The sequence below is a fragment of the Bicyclus anynana genome, chromosome 5 (assembly GCF_947172395.1).
Source record: "Bicyclus anynana chromosome 5, ilBicAnyn1.1, whole genome shotgun sequence".
Lineage (NCBI taxonomy): Eukaryota > Metazoa > Arthropoda > Insecta > Lepidoptera > Nymphalidae > Bicyclus > Bicyclus anynana.
This window is the reverse complement of record NC_069087.1, coordinates 3,515,692-3,529,837: the sequence shown is the minus strand read 5'-3', so window position 1 is coordinate 3,529,837 and position 14,146 is coordinate 3,515,692. Positions and strand designations below refer to the sequence as shown.

The 14,146-nt window shown below is 37.0% G+C and overlaps 1 protein-coding gene and 1 long non-coding RNA gene across 7 annotated transcripts in view; both read right to left on the bottom strand.

Moving 5' to 3' along the window:
• LOC112048448 (rho GTPase-activating protein 23) overlaps positions 1–14,146 on the bottom strand; it is a 472,444-nt gene that overhangs the window by 177,120 nt on the left and 281,178 nt on the right. The window lies entirely within an intron of this gene.
• The window catches only part of LOC128198118 (uncharacterized), a 57,246-nt gene that overhangs the window by 32,920 nt on the left and 10,180 nt on the right, over positions 1–14,146 (bottom strand). The window lies entirely within an intron of this gene.

The window sequence follows — 14,146 nt, the reverse complement described above, 5'->3', positions numbered from 1 at the left end:
GGAGTTCCCTTAACTATCCTTCGTCTTCATCACCAGACCCCTAATACAGTCACAACCCATCTAGGTGGAAAGTTCTCATCAATACAAATTTATCAAGTCCAAACACAAGGTAGCTACTGTGAACCGTCGAGGAGTTCTCTTCACTGTCCTTCGTCTTCATCATCAGACCCTTAATACAGTCACAACCCATCTAGGTGGAAAGTTCTCATCAATACAAATAAATTAAGCCCAAACAAAAGGTACCTGCTGTAAATCGTTGACGAGTTCCATCGTCTGTGTATCGGCTCCATCATCAGACCAACTCCAGACCTTCATAAAATTGTAGTGGTTTAAAATACCTTATGGAAACACTAACAAACGCACTAGCCGTCTCTACGATTTTCGAAAGTTCCCCTCAATTTCTCCAGGATGCCATCATCAGATCCTGTGGTAAAATTAGTAATCAAATTAGTAACAAAAACTACCTAAGAAAAAACGCCACATATTCGTACATACAATGAAATTTAGATAGAACAAGGCTATAGCTATCTATAATTTAAGGTTTCCTTCCAACTATAACATTTAAACTTAACAATAACAGTTAAAACACTTACATTGTTGATTGAAAGAATTTATACCACCTAAAAGGCTATAAACGCACTTGTTAAGTTTGTAGTAAGTTTTACATTGTTATCAAACGATAACTGCCTCGGTCGCACAGTGGTTAAGTGGCTTCGGATCAGGAGATCCTAGGTTTGAATCCTGGGTGGAGTATAAAAATATTGAGTTTTTCTTCAGAGTAATTTTTAGTATAAAATCTCTGCCTGGGAACTTGGTGGTGTTCGTTCCATCTCCGTGCCTCATAGAGACCTCATAATCACATTTACCCTAATCTCGCCAATCTACATTGGAGCTGAATGCTGGGGCTAGACTCTATAATTTTTTAATTTTAAACTATTTTAAGTATTTTGATTAGTCATTTTAGTCGGCTGTCACCCGGTTCTCAGCTGAAAATCAGCGCTGGACATTGCTTTTCTGCAATGAACGGCCAAATGGTGGCTAAACCCTTTGTGTTTGGTGTCACAGCATAATATGTTATAATCTAGATTTAATGTGATATGTGGCATTACTTAAAAATAAAGATCTTAAGATTAAAAGAAAAGAAAGAGAAAGAAAGAATCTTTCTCTTTCTTTTCTTTCGTCCTTTCCTCTTTCTCTTCTATATGAACGTGAGGCCTGGCCCTGTAGTGTAGCATTAAAAACCCATGATAATGATGATGACCAGCCGATGTAAAACACTCCCACTTAGCGGCGCTGATAAACGGGCAAAGAGCTCCGTTATATGGAGCGACACTTTCACGCGACCCGATTATTTTACTTTCTCGATCGAAAGGATACGAGGAAAGTATTGAATAGATAGATCGGGCGATAATTGAATTACGCTTTCTGCTGCGGCGATTAGAGTCAAGAGACCAACGGTGATAAGTGATAGCGATTTCCGATATTATTCCATCAATTGAAAACCTGTTTGCGGCGAATCAACGCCAATCCCATACAAACTGAGAGACTGCGAGAGTCAGACATATCTACCTGCTTTTATTATTCTTTGACAAGTTAAACCACACCTGCTGTGAAATGATGATGCAATCGATGATAGAAGCTGGCTTACTAAAAAAAGGCACAAATTTATTCGACCCGTGCTCCGAAGGTTTCTACGCTGCATTTGTACGTTGGCGGCACGTCTTTGCCGGTAGGATCATAAATAGCTACGGCCTAGGCCTACAACTAGACCAGACCTGAGTCAATTGTAGGACTTATTAAAATCCAATGTGACCCGAGCTTGAAATCGAACCCAGGTCTTCTCTATTGAGGATTTCTATATTTCTCTATCACAGCACTACCAACTTCGCCATAGAGGTCGTTAAAAGCTCATTTTAAGAAGGCAAAAACTTTTTACTATGCTGCTACACTCAGCTGCATCATTACTAAATACATAGTAGACGGCATCTATTTTAGGTATGCTTACACCCGTATTAGTAATTAGCGAGCTCCTTACGTAAATAACTTATTTTTCTGTGCACGATAGCCAATTATGGAGTTGGGACCGTGGTGATTTTGGAAGGTAGCAGGTTTTAAGGTATTTAATTTTCCAAGTAGGTACAAAACGTAATTTAAAGATATCATGACGATTATCTCCAGTGGCCAGATGTTAGCTTCGGCAACCCTTCCCTACATCGTTGCGGATTTGTTTAAGGGAACTTCAAAGGTTTCTACCGAAGGGTTGCCATGGTAAGTCTAGCTATTCTTGATATTTTCTATCAGATATCATTAGGAATCATATCTCCAGTCGCCAGATTTATTTTCAATTTATTTTTTCATGATTTATATTCAGAATTCATTTATATGCTTCACGGCAACGTTCCGAAAAAAATCAGATATCAGACGTTACATCAGATACCATGAGGAATCATATCTCCAGTCTCCAGCTTCACGGCGCAATTTTTCGAAAAACAGCGTCACAGATTATTTTTAGAGACCTTTAAAAAATTTTAGCGATTTTTATTTTCCATATCTCCATTCGCCAAATAATTAGCTACACGGCAACCATTCGAAAAACACCGTCAAAGATTAAACGTTTTTAGCAAAGGGTTGCCATGGTATGTCTGGCTAATCCAGGCTCTAGATCTACAAGTACAACGAGATCTACTCGTAGAAATGAAGTCACCACATTTGTCTCGCAACATACGGTTGGCCGCAAATGTGCTCAGAGCAACAAGTCATTATTTGATCCGCACACATGTGTTAAGTTGGTCGAGCGTTTGCTTCTTAGTATTCGCCTATCTGGTCCTGTGTGGGATGTAGGCTATTTAGCAGCCGTATTTTCTAGCAATTTCTCGTATAATTAGGCACAGTTTTAGTTAGAGTATAGATAGAAAATACGTTAGTAAAAGGTGCTACCTTTTCCGATAACAGATGTAAGTATGATTTACAAGATTAAAACAATATTTTTCCGAACAAGAGTTTTAGTTTTGAGGTATTTGGAAGTAACTGTAATAAAAACGAACATTTTATTAACTGTTATAAATGTCAATTTTACTCATCGAACGTCTTTTATACTGGCAACCATGCCCTTCAGAATAGAACACAGCTACGCTGTTTGGCGGCAAAAATTAGCATGAAGATGGTGTATCAGACTGCGCGTCACAAAAGAAGTCCTGAGAGTTTAAAACCTAAACTAAAATAGACAGCGCCTTACACAAAATGACAATAAGACCGCCATTACCTTTTCCGGGTCTATTTCGCTGATGAAAGATCGAATAGACAGATCCAGAGTACAAAAAGCTCACTAAAAACTGTTTTCATAATCAATATTATCGATGTTACGAGCGTTTAAAGTCAGATAGAATGTGGACAGTAAATCAAAGCTCTTCACATATAATACAAACAGATTCAGTGAAACACATCTGCCTCGTGAGAACCGCGCGAGCGCCCGCGGCGCCGGCGCACCGGAAGCCGGGACGTGCCGTGTGTTAAACGCCCATACGATTTATCAGTGCCCACTTGCATACACTCAATACAATGTTACATGTATGCATACTGCATACGTGAAACGGAACGTATTACTGCATACTAGCGGACGCGCGCGGCTTCGTCTCCAGGAAATTCAGTTTTTCACAAATCCCGTGAAAATCATAGATAATTCCGGGATGAAAAGTAGCCTACTAGTACTTGCTAAACCAGAGTAAAATCTATTTCCATTCAAAATTTCAGCCCAATCGCTTCAGTAGATATTTACGCCTCCGTGGCGTATTTGTATGCGCGGTGGATTTAATGACGGAGGTCCTGGGTTCGATCCCCGGCTGGGCCGATTGAGGTTTCTTAATTAATCCAGGTCTAGCTAGTGGGAGGCTTCGGCCGTGGTTAGTTACCACCCTACCGACAAAGACGTACAGCCAAGCGATTTAGCGTTCCGGTACGATGTCGTGTAGAAACCGAAAGGAGTGTGGATTTTCATCCTCCTTCTAACAAGTTAGCCCTCTTCCATCTTAGATTGCATCATCACTTACCATCAACTAAGATTGTAGTCAAGGGCTAACTTGTAAAGAAAAAAAAAGTAGCCGCAGCGTAAAGGTCGAACAAACATACACATATACACTTACACATACACACACACACACGCATACATTAAATTATTGTTTTGTAAAATATTTAGGTATCCCATGAAGATAGTCTTATTTAATGTACGCTAGAGAATGATAATTTTTAGGTTATCGTATATAATTTTGCGATAATTATAATTAGGTATGCGTTACAAAAATTATTCTAAGACACATTTACATGTACCTACTATTGAAATCAGTCCTCTAATTTACGTTCGTTATCTTTATTTAGAACAGAATCAGAATCAATTATTGGTGATTTTATAAAACTTGCTAAGTACATACCTAATTAGTCCACAGCTCGAAGTTAATTAAACCTGTCAAAGTATGGATAAGACAAGATGGAATTAACTAGAATTCGTAGATTTTAGAATGTCTATAATTGACCAACACGCCAATTCGAAGAAATAAATACATAGTAATAACTTGAAATTTACTTTATTTAAACCTCCAATGTTCCATGGTTCTGTAAATCGGAGCGTACACAAATCGGAGAAGTTTAGGGTTCGATTCCCGTCTGATGGACTATTATCGTACCCACTTCTAGCACGAGATATTCGCTTAGTTGTAGAGGAAAGAGGAATATTAGTCATGTTCATAAGACATTGCTTATTCATTTTAAAACTACACAACGGGCGATGGAACAAGCTATGCTCGAAGTATCTCTGCGTGATAGAATCAGTAATGAGGGTATCCGCAGAAGAACTAAAGTCACCGACATAGCTCAACGAGTCGCGAAGCTGAAGTGGCAATGGGCGGGGCACATAGTTTGAAGAGCAGATGGACGTTGTGAATGATCGAGCGGCTCAGGATCGTGATGTTTGGAAGTCCCTACAAAAACTGAAATGGTGATGATGCTGAGTATGACGACCTCTCTGGCATAACACAGTTGGTAGGCATTGCATTACTTTATAACCTGTGGTTATACTGGTTTAAATTTTCAAGTCTAGTCAATTTAGGATTTCATAGGAGGAGTCTGATATGCTTCTTTGTTAGTTACCACGGTACACACAAAGACGTATTCGCCAAACGATTGAACGTTTTGAAATGATAGCGCCTACTCATTCTCCTTCACTGACCTTGTGTTTATTTGTTTGGTAACGAGGGAAAATCTCTTTCTGAGACCCGACTTACCGAATGAGATGACGGGATAAGTGGGGCTTATCCACTAAAACCCCCTTAGCGAGTAAAAATCAGTGAGGAGTATGAGTTGTTTCGCCTTGTACTATAGCTTCCAAATTGGCTCTTTATCGTCGTAATCTGCACAGTCACTCAACCTGACGAGACAACGTCAAACACTAACTTGTCGTTGAATAGAATAATACAGCCAAGCAAAGCCGATAGACTAAAGCACAACAAAGGTCTGAGCTAACGTAATCCATCACTTATCTTCAATCTATCTCAAAGTGAACCAAAATGTCAATTAGTCTCCACCGAGCCGACACTCAAGTCCCCATCTATCTCAAAATCTCATAGTTCATTTTCAATCAATGGCTCCTATAATAAACTATTCGACCGGCCGGCGCTACTGTCTCGTTCGGAACTTAAAACGATTACCGCTCCAGCGCTATTGCGGCGCTCTAAGATTTATTTTCCCTTATCACTGACGCATAATTACTACAGTCTTTCGCACCAATTACATGCAGTGTGTATGACCTTTATTAAGGAGACAATTGGGTTTAATTTTCCGCAAATCAACGTGCGTGCCTTTTGCAGTCTCGCTTAGGGCATGGACACGCATATCTTAGATCTCGAGGTGTATACGGAGTGAATTCATTAGCCGTCGGTTTAGTATGTGTGTAAATAGAACGGAAGCTGTATACATAAGTCACAGTGACAAGTACGCTTATAGCGCTTTATTGCTTCGACACTTTTTAAATGGACTGCAAACTCGAACCAAGTTACGATTGTGTAGGTATTACCATGCAATAAAATATTATATTGTTTTTGGAGATGGTTACAGCGACTCCCGATCTGTTCGATATTTATTGTACTCAGAGGCACAATTATCCGCCTTCTTTAATATACTCGCGTCATATTAAAGAAGGCAGGTAATTATGCCTCTGAGTACAGTTATTTAAGTCTTGTTTACCTACGCAGTGTTTTGTTACAAATATCTATATTCTCTCCGCGAATACAATTCAGTATATCAGAATACATTCATACACCCTGGTATATCGGCATAATCTGAGGTCACATCACATCCTTGGCCAATATGATTCTTCCAAGACGGATGCAGATAATGAAGAAAACACCAACGATACCTCAATTACAAATACAAAAAATGAGGTATTTTGCTCGATCTCGACGTTGCAGTTTTCAGACTAAGCCTTACCCTTTCATTAGTCAGTTTGAAACATAAAATGAAAAAAAAATATTAAATTTTTAACGAGAACACTCAATCCGCCGCAGTCGTTATATCATTTTCACGTTTAAAAAAATCCATTCATTACCTGGCGCGCATACAAAATTCGCGCCGCTTTGCAAAAACGAAAACAAAAAAAAAGAGTTACCACGTTCTGCTACTCGAGACGTCGCACCGCTGCGATGGATTAAAAATGCAGCGATGAAAAATACATCTTTCCACTTAAAAAATAGACGGCGCAGCATCAAAGGGTGCTTCAGATGCTTTGTGCAAGTTTTATCTCCGGGAAGCCTCACTGGGGATTGACGAGTGGATTGGGGTGAACGACCGCACGATTGTCGTAGGTCGGCAATTTTCAACCTAGATAACGTTTGACGTCAACTATTGCGATGGACTATCAGGTTGGGTATGTAATTATTTAATATTTTAAGAACAATATAAATGTTTGGAGTGGTAACGTGGTAACTCTTTTTTTTTTGTTAGCTTGGTATGGACATGTAATGCGTAGAGAGAAAAGTCATATTACTAGAAAACTGTTGAATGTGCAAGTGGAAGGACATAAGAGGAGAGGAAGGCCAAAGAAGAGATAGTTGGATTGTGTAAAAGAGGACATGTGTGTAAAAGGAGTGGATGATGAGTTGACGAGTAATAGAGACGAATGGAAAAGATTGACATATTTTTCCAATCCCACTTAAATGGGATAAGGGTAAGGAGATGATGATGACAAATGTTTGGATATGAACCAACAGAATGTAGGTATGTATTTGTTAGTGGCTAAATAAAGACATCCAAAATAAATAAAAAAATGTAATTTTTATGTTTTATAATATATAAATAAGACGTATTTTCAATCAACGTTATTAAACTTTAGGTAAGTATGTAAATGTATTATTTGGTAGACATACAGCCAGAGTAAAATCAATTAAGCAAATGAGTAACGCAAAAAATGACGCAAGTTGGCATTGACTCTCAATTGACATTGAGTTATGTTAAATGTACCTATAGGTTAAGAAAAACAAATACAAAAGAAACCAAACACTTGTAGTTCATGCTTCCTTTAATTAATTTTTAAAGTGTTTTGGCAAAAAAAAGTCCTTTACCCGGATCTTTGGCCGACAGAACTTTATACCGACAACCATGTTTTTATAAAATAAAGCGGCTATAGGGAGTTCTAATATTTATTATAATTATTGCAACACTTTCAAAGTTTGTTTTTTTTTTTTGTAATTTACAAATTGACTACAATCTTACCTGATGGTAAGTGATGATGCATTTTAAGATGGAAGCGGGCTAACTTGTTAGGAGGAGGATGAAAATCCACACCTCTTTCAGTTACTAACGAAAGCTAAATCGCTTGGCGGTACGTCTTTGCCGGTAGGGTGGTAACTAGCCACGGCCGAAGCCAACCAGCCAAAATTAATGTAGAATCTACAAACATGAATATATAAAACTGCAAACTCAATAAAGCAGATAAGTTTTTACCTAAATTGTGTGCGTCGCTCAATAATAATTTATGTTAGTAAATCATAGGCTGACTTATTTAATAGCCTTTACACCAAAACAGGGTAAAATAAAAGTCATAAATGTATTTCACCCTGTCTCCATGTTAAGCCTAGTCGCCGTAGCCGAATCAGGTAAGAAGTATAATACTACCAACACTATTCACACTTGCATTTGTACACTTAAATCTCCATACAATCGGCAATCAATCGACGCTTTTGTATGACGCAGTTCAAATATCATACAGTTAGATAAACAAAACTTTTAAGTCCTCTGTGTTCAAAGTCATTTTAGGATATACTTAATTCCTACGCAGTAGTCTTTCATAGACTATGTTGTTGATTAGATAGATCAGTTAGATATCGCACCAATCAGGGTTGAAATAAAAAAATAAGTGTGACATTTGAGGTTTTTAACTTTTGGCGGTAGCGACCGAATAATCAATGCCAATTTTTCGGCCGCATAATCTCCTATGTAACCGTTAAATTACTCAAACAAACTTAAGAGCGCGCAGCACGTCGGTACGATATGGATAAAATTCGAAGCGCAAGCGAGACGCCGAATTATGACTTTCACGTGAGTGAAAAGTACGGAGCGATTGACGCGCGACGCAAATTTTATGACGTGAGCGTCAAAACCATTTTTACCTAATTGCAAGTAAATTAAACAACATAACGAAAAACAAAATGGCCATGTTCAAGATATATACCTAATTTCCTATACAAAACAAAAATTTAAGAAAATAAGTTTGCTTTTCCTGAGATTGAAAGCAAAATGTGAGCAAAACGTTTATTTTTCAAAAAAATAAACTATCGAGAAAAGTTTTACAAATTGTGTATTTTGTATAGTCATAACGAAGCTACCACTTTGAAATATCATTTACATACAAAATTCTGGCACAAGCTAAGCGCATAGATGCATAGCAGGTGCGCAACGTAGTAACTAAACGTTACCCATCTGTACACTTGCTAGAGCTCGGTGCGGCCGTCCGTTAACCGTGGGGCTACGTTTTTAGCCCCATCGGGTCAAGTGTTGGCATGAAAACTATTGTGTCGTGACTGGGCCTTATAGAAATGTGTTAATGCCCTCTCGTTTCTATATGAAACTAGGCAAATAGCTCTATCACGAGCGCTGAATGTTGATCGAGCCCTTTAGTGGAACAATGACTTTAAAACTCACTCAAAACCATGTAAAAGGTGAGCAAATAAAATTAAAAGGTCTAAATGAAAGTGAGTCGCTAGATGCATGCGGCTCAGACCTTTGGTGTTTGAGTTCCGACAGAGAGGTTATTATCCATCGGCTGAGGTGATAATGATGATGAATTAATGCAGATCGGGTAAAAAAGTTAATTAATTACCAAAATTAATTACATAATTTTGGTTGGATTCATCTTATCAAAGATTAATAATTTTTAACGTTCTAATTGAACACAGTGAGTCTGATTTGCCTAACTTACATAATTATATACACTTTTATCAAAATATTATATTTAAATACTAGCGACTCTACGAGTATAGTACAGTCGTTAGGCAAAGTAACCCTACAAACAATCAACCAGCCTCCCATAGCAAGAGTGCACAATGCATTGTATGCAGTGGAGAGAATAAAAAAAGGACGAGAAGCGACATTTTTCAGCTCCATTTGTATTGCAGTACGCGAACTGCGACGACGACAGCTGTTAACAAATACGAGCATTCTCAAACTCGGCGCAATGTGAGGTAGGTTCCCTTTGAAACTTAATCGCAAAAGCAAAACGTTTATTCTGTAATGCCGCGAGCTTTAAATCGTTTTGCAAATTATGCTGAGCTTGTTCCGTTTCAGTACAAGAACGTATAAATCCGCATACAAATGAGGTAGCTTTTGGCAATTTAAGAATGCAATTTTGTAGCTGCCAAGAAGTTGTATCTAGCCAACTTTTTTGTAACAAAATATTATACAAAGGAATGTAATACAGTATGATATAAGAGTCGGAATACTTTATCTTTAGGTGAATAATTCGCTACTTTAACTAAAAATAAATATAAATAAATATTTGAAATATCAGCAGGTATTAGGACGAATATAAAGGATATAGGATGATTATAAAAAAATGTGTCGAAGTAACGTAACAGTATGGACAAAGTAACACGGTTACTTACACATGTGGCCTCATTCATACCAACCCAGCAGGTTACGGGTTAAAAAAGGGGACTGAACACAGTTGGGTGCCTGTTAGCGAAAAAATATTAACCCGCTTTATATATAGAGGTGAATATACTGCACAAATGTTCATTACGTTTGAAAGGTATATGGTACGAGATGAACGAGTACAATTCACGAGGGAGCGGTGTTTTATACTAATTGAACACTGAGCTCAATTATCTTCTCAGTACATATTTCCAATACTCTTTAGCACCTATGAAACCCTTCCACTTCAATAATAACCCCAAATTGGCGCAACGGTATAAAGGACCGTCGTATCTAGACATACAATTTAACCCTCCGTTTCAAAATGCTCTCGCTTCGCATAAATTTCAAGGGCACACTCTGATGCGTAGTACTTATTTTTTTGTACGTCGAAAGTCCTTAACTCATGTAACAACGAGCTTGTGTTACTCCCTAGCCCTTGATAGGGAGTATAAGTGTATCTCTAAGGACGATGCACAGTGTACACCCCTCTTGTTTCTACGTGATCTAATGGCCATATATTTTTACGCTAGCGGCTACAACGCCATATAATATAATCAATATTTCATACTATTATAAAAGTAGTCTGTAGTCATCTAGTATTATAAAAGTATAATAAAAGTCTGACTGTATGTCTGTTATTTTTTTCACGGCTAACTGATTTGGGTGAAATTAGGTATAGAGATAAATTGGATCTTGGATCAGAACGTAGACTATTTTTATCCTGGACAATTCCATGGTTCCCGAGGGATTAGTCATAAAACAGAAATTCACGAAGATCGGAGTGGAGGGCATCCGCTAACATAATAAAATATGTGTAGCACAAGACAATGACACGGAAAAGAATATTAAATCATTAGATACTCATAACTACGAGAATGTCGAGAGTATACCCCGCCTAAAATGTAATAAGTTAAGTAGCATTGATGAGTCTCATAAAACTTTCATAAATTTTCAGAATTAAATGAAAATCAATACTTAATAAACATTGAACTCCAAAAAATCATCGAATATTTCGAATATCAATACAAATAATAATAAATAATCAACTATCACATTGAGCAGCTATGACAAATCCAATAAATATGAATCCACGTTACTCGTAGTAAACTCCGGAGCCGCGGACGGACATGCAACAGCAATCCTATACTCCGGCTAAAATAAACGCCAGACGATCGTAAACAACTAGCGAGACCATAAACCAAACAGATGCTGTAACAGCAGGAACTGAATGGGAGCGGGATGCCCTCAAAGCGAGATACCTTGCAATGTTAGTAAGTATACGTAAAGGAAAAAAGTTTACTTAGTGCGGTGTTAATGCCTAAGTGCACGATTTTCAATAGACCTCCAAACACAACGACTTCTGGACGTAAGCCTCTTGCATGGACCCCCAAGCACAACAAAAACCTCCCCCCCCCAACAAATTGATTGTCACACTAATATTATAAAGGCGAAAGTTTGTGTGTGTAGTGTATATGTGTATATGTTTATATTATATTTATTGTATTAAACAATATTGAATGCAATTTAGAATCGATAGTTGATAATATTAACCTAATCTGGATTTTTACATAGATTACTTATTATCCCGGAAAAATTAGTAGTTCCTTCGAGATTTCTGAAAAACAAAACTTCACGCGGATTGTCGCAAACAGTCATTTTAGTAGACAAATTAAAGCCGCTTGTCCATGTTAATATACTGAAATAATCGTTATCATTAACATCAATGGAGTGACCATTACGATTGATAATATTGTTTGGACGGTTGACTATGCCAACTTAAGTTGATAGTAGTTGAATTTAAATATATTTACAAAATTAAGTTTAAAAGGTTTAGCTAAAGGCACACTTAAAACGGCAGACGTCTGTGATGATAGAACAGATAAGGCGCCAAATAAATTAAAATCATAAAGCAACAATTCATATTACTTATTCACAAGTGACACGATAACAATGTACGAGCTTTGTACGAGTATCTACATAATTGCAGACAATTGCTACGGATTTGCTCTGTTTTATTGCAACTTGCAGTATCGGTTTACATGAAACTGGGATTCTTTTCTCGGCACAATAAATACATTGGCTACGCTACACGCAATCTATTTTTAGATGCACAGTAATTCTGTGCTGAGTCATTGCCGTAGAAAAAGGCCTAAATGATATGTCTATTGAAAACAAAGAAACGAAATGGCCCTTAAGTTACGCGTAATAAGGTTGCCAATCCGGGGAAAGTTGTTCACAAGTTATTTTATATGGCAATAAATAATATTGAATCGTCTTTGGCCTTCAAGAAATTAGTCATCGTCTGCAGTATATTATTATTTATTTCGTATGACGATATATACTTCAATAGCTACACCCTAAAAATTAATTTACTATTTGTGTCTTTAAAATATTTTAACTCTTTTTTAGACAGACTGATAAGCAAGTTTATTTTGAAATTCAACATATTTTCAAGGGTTTTTGGACTACGTTATTTATTATGTTGTAAAAGTACGTTGCGTTTTAGAATGAGTCCGTTTATACATAACTGTGATCCCGCCAACTTTCAAAAAGTTAGTCTCAGTTATCGCAGATAAAATAAATTAAATATTACACTTTAGCGTCATAGCCGGCGCAATATTATAAAATTCTGTAGATGCCGCTGAATACAAAGTATCAAGTTGCCTGTACAATAAAGAAATAAAACTATTTAAAAACCGCAGAGGTTAATTTTGAAAGAATTACTTTAAAAAGTAAATACGACAGTTATTCGGAATATATTTAACCGCTGACACAAAGTGCAGTGGCCTCGATATTCCAATAAGAAGTATGCGGCCCGTCGCAGTTTTTATGGTATAGTTTAACGTATTTGGTTTTACCTTCGTTTTATTAATTCCTCGATCGGCCAGCATCGAGTACTTATTAGTCGATGTCGTTATCAATAAAAACTTCCAGCACAAGTAGGCGCACGCTCCATGATGCATCCGAGTAGTGGAGATGACTTCATTCTTGCAATTGTTAAACGTATTAAATTCACTTCTGTAAACAATAAGGATAACGCTTCCAGATACTTATCTTCGGTAATAAAATTTATTCGACGGTAATCAAATTTTATTATATTATGTATTTAACAAGATGATTACTTCTGCAGACTAATTTACTTACTTTGACGTATATTCGTTGTCAAATACAAAATTGATATTCTATGTAACAAATGTCATCCGGTGGCTACTGAGAACCGTTCGTGGATATCATACAGTAGGTAAATGACATTTCGCAGTTGATTTGATGTTTATATTAATAGGTTGATAATGAAAAACAAATTAGTGAATAGGCCACTAGCGCCTTGTATATCTCACGACATGTATCTTACACTTCACAAAGTGTCAGTTTCTTCTATAAATTGGATCAGTTTTTCCTTTACTATACCTATACCAGTAAGTAGTGGTACTCGTACATTAATCATTGTTTATTGTAAAGAAGAAACAAATAATTACATGTAAACAACGCTATAATTCCGATAATAAATAGCAACAGTTTATTTTAAAATTAGCTGTAATCTAAAATAATGACCAATAAAATTAATTGCCTCAACCTTAGCCTTCCCATTGCGAACGATAAAATACGATAATACACATATAAACGCCTGCTTACAAATTAACTATAATTATATATAATACAGAACTCTTTGTTTTCCACGCCAGTTATACGTGTCATAAATAACTTGTAATGGGGTACAGTCCACGGCAGTTGTCAGGGTGTCATTATTTCTCTGATGACTTATAATTGTGAGGCTTTTTAACATCAAAATAAGTACAGGGCGAAGTTAATAATGGACGGCTTCTACACGACACTCGAATCAGTCAGCACGCAGCAGTTGCTACGATACGTGTGGACAAACAAAATGCAAAAGATTTATTTTTTAAAGAAACACCATTCATATATCTGTATAATCTAAGCAGACAGCTCACTTAATGTAATAACATTGTCTTGG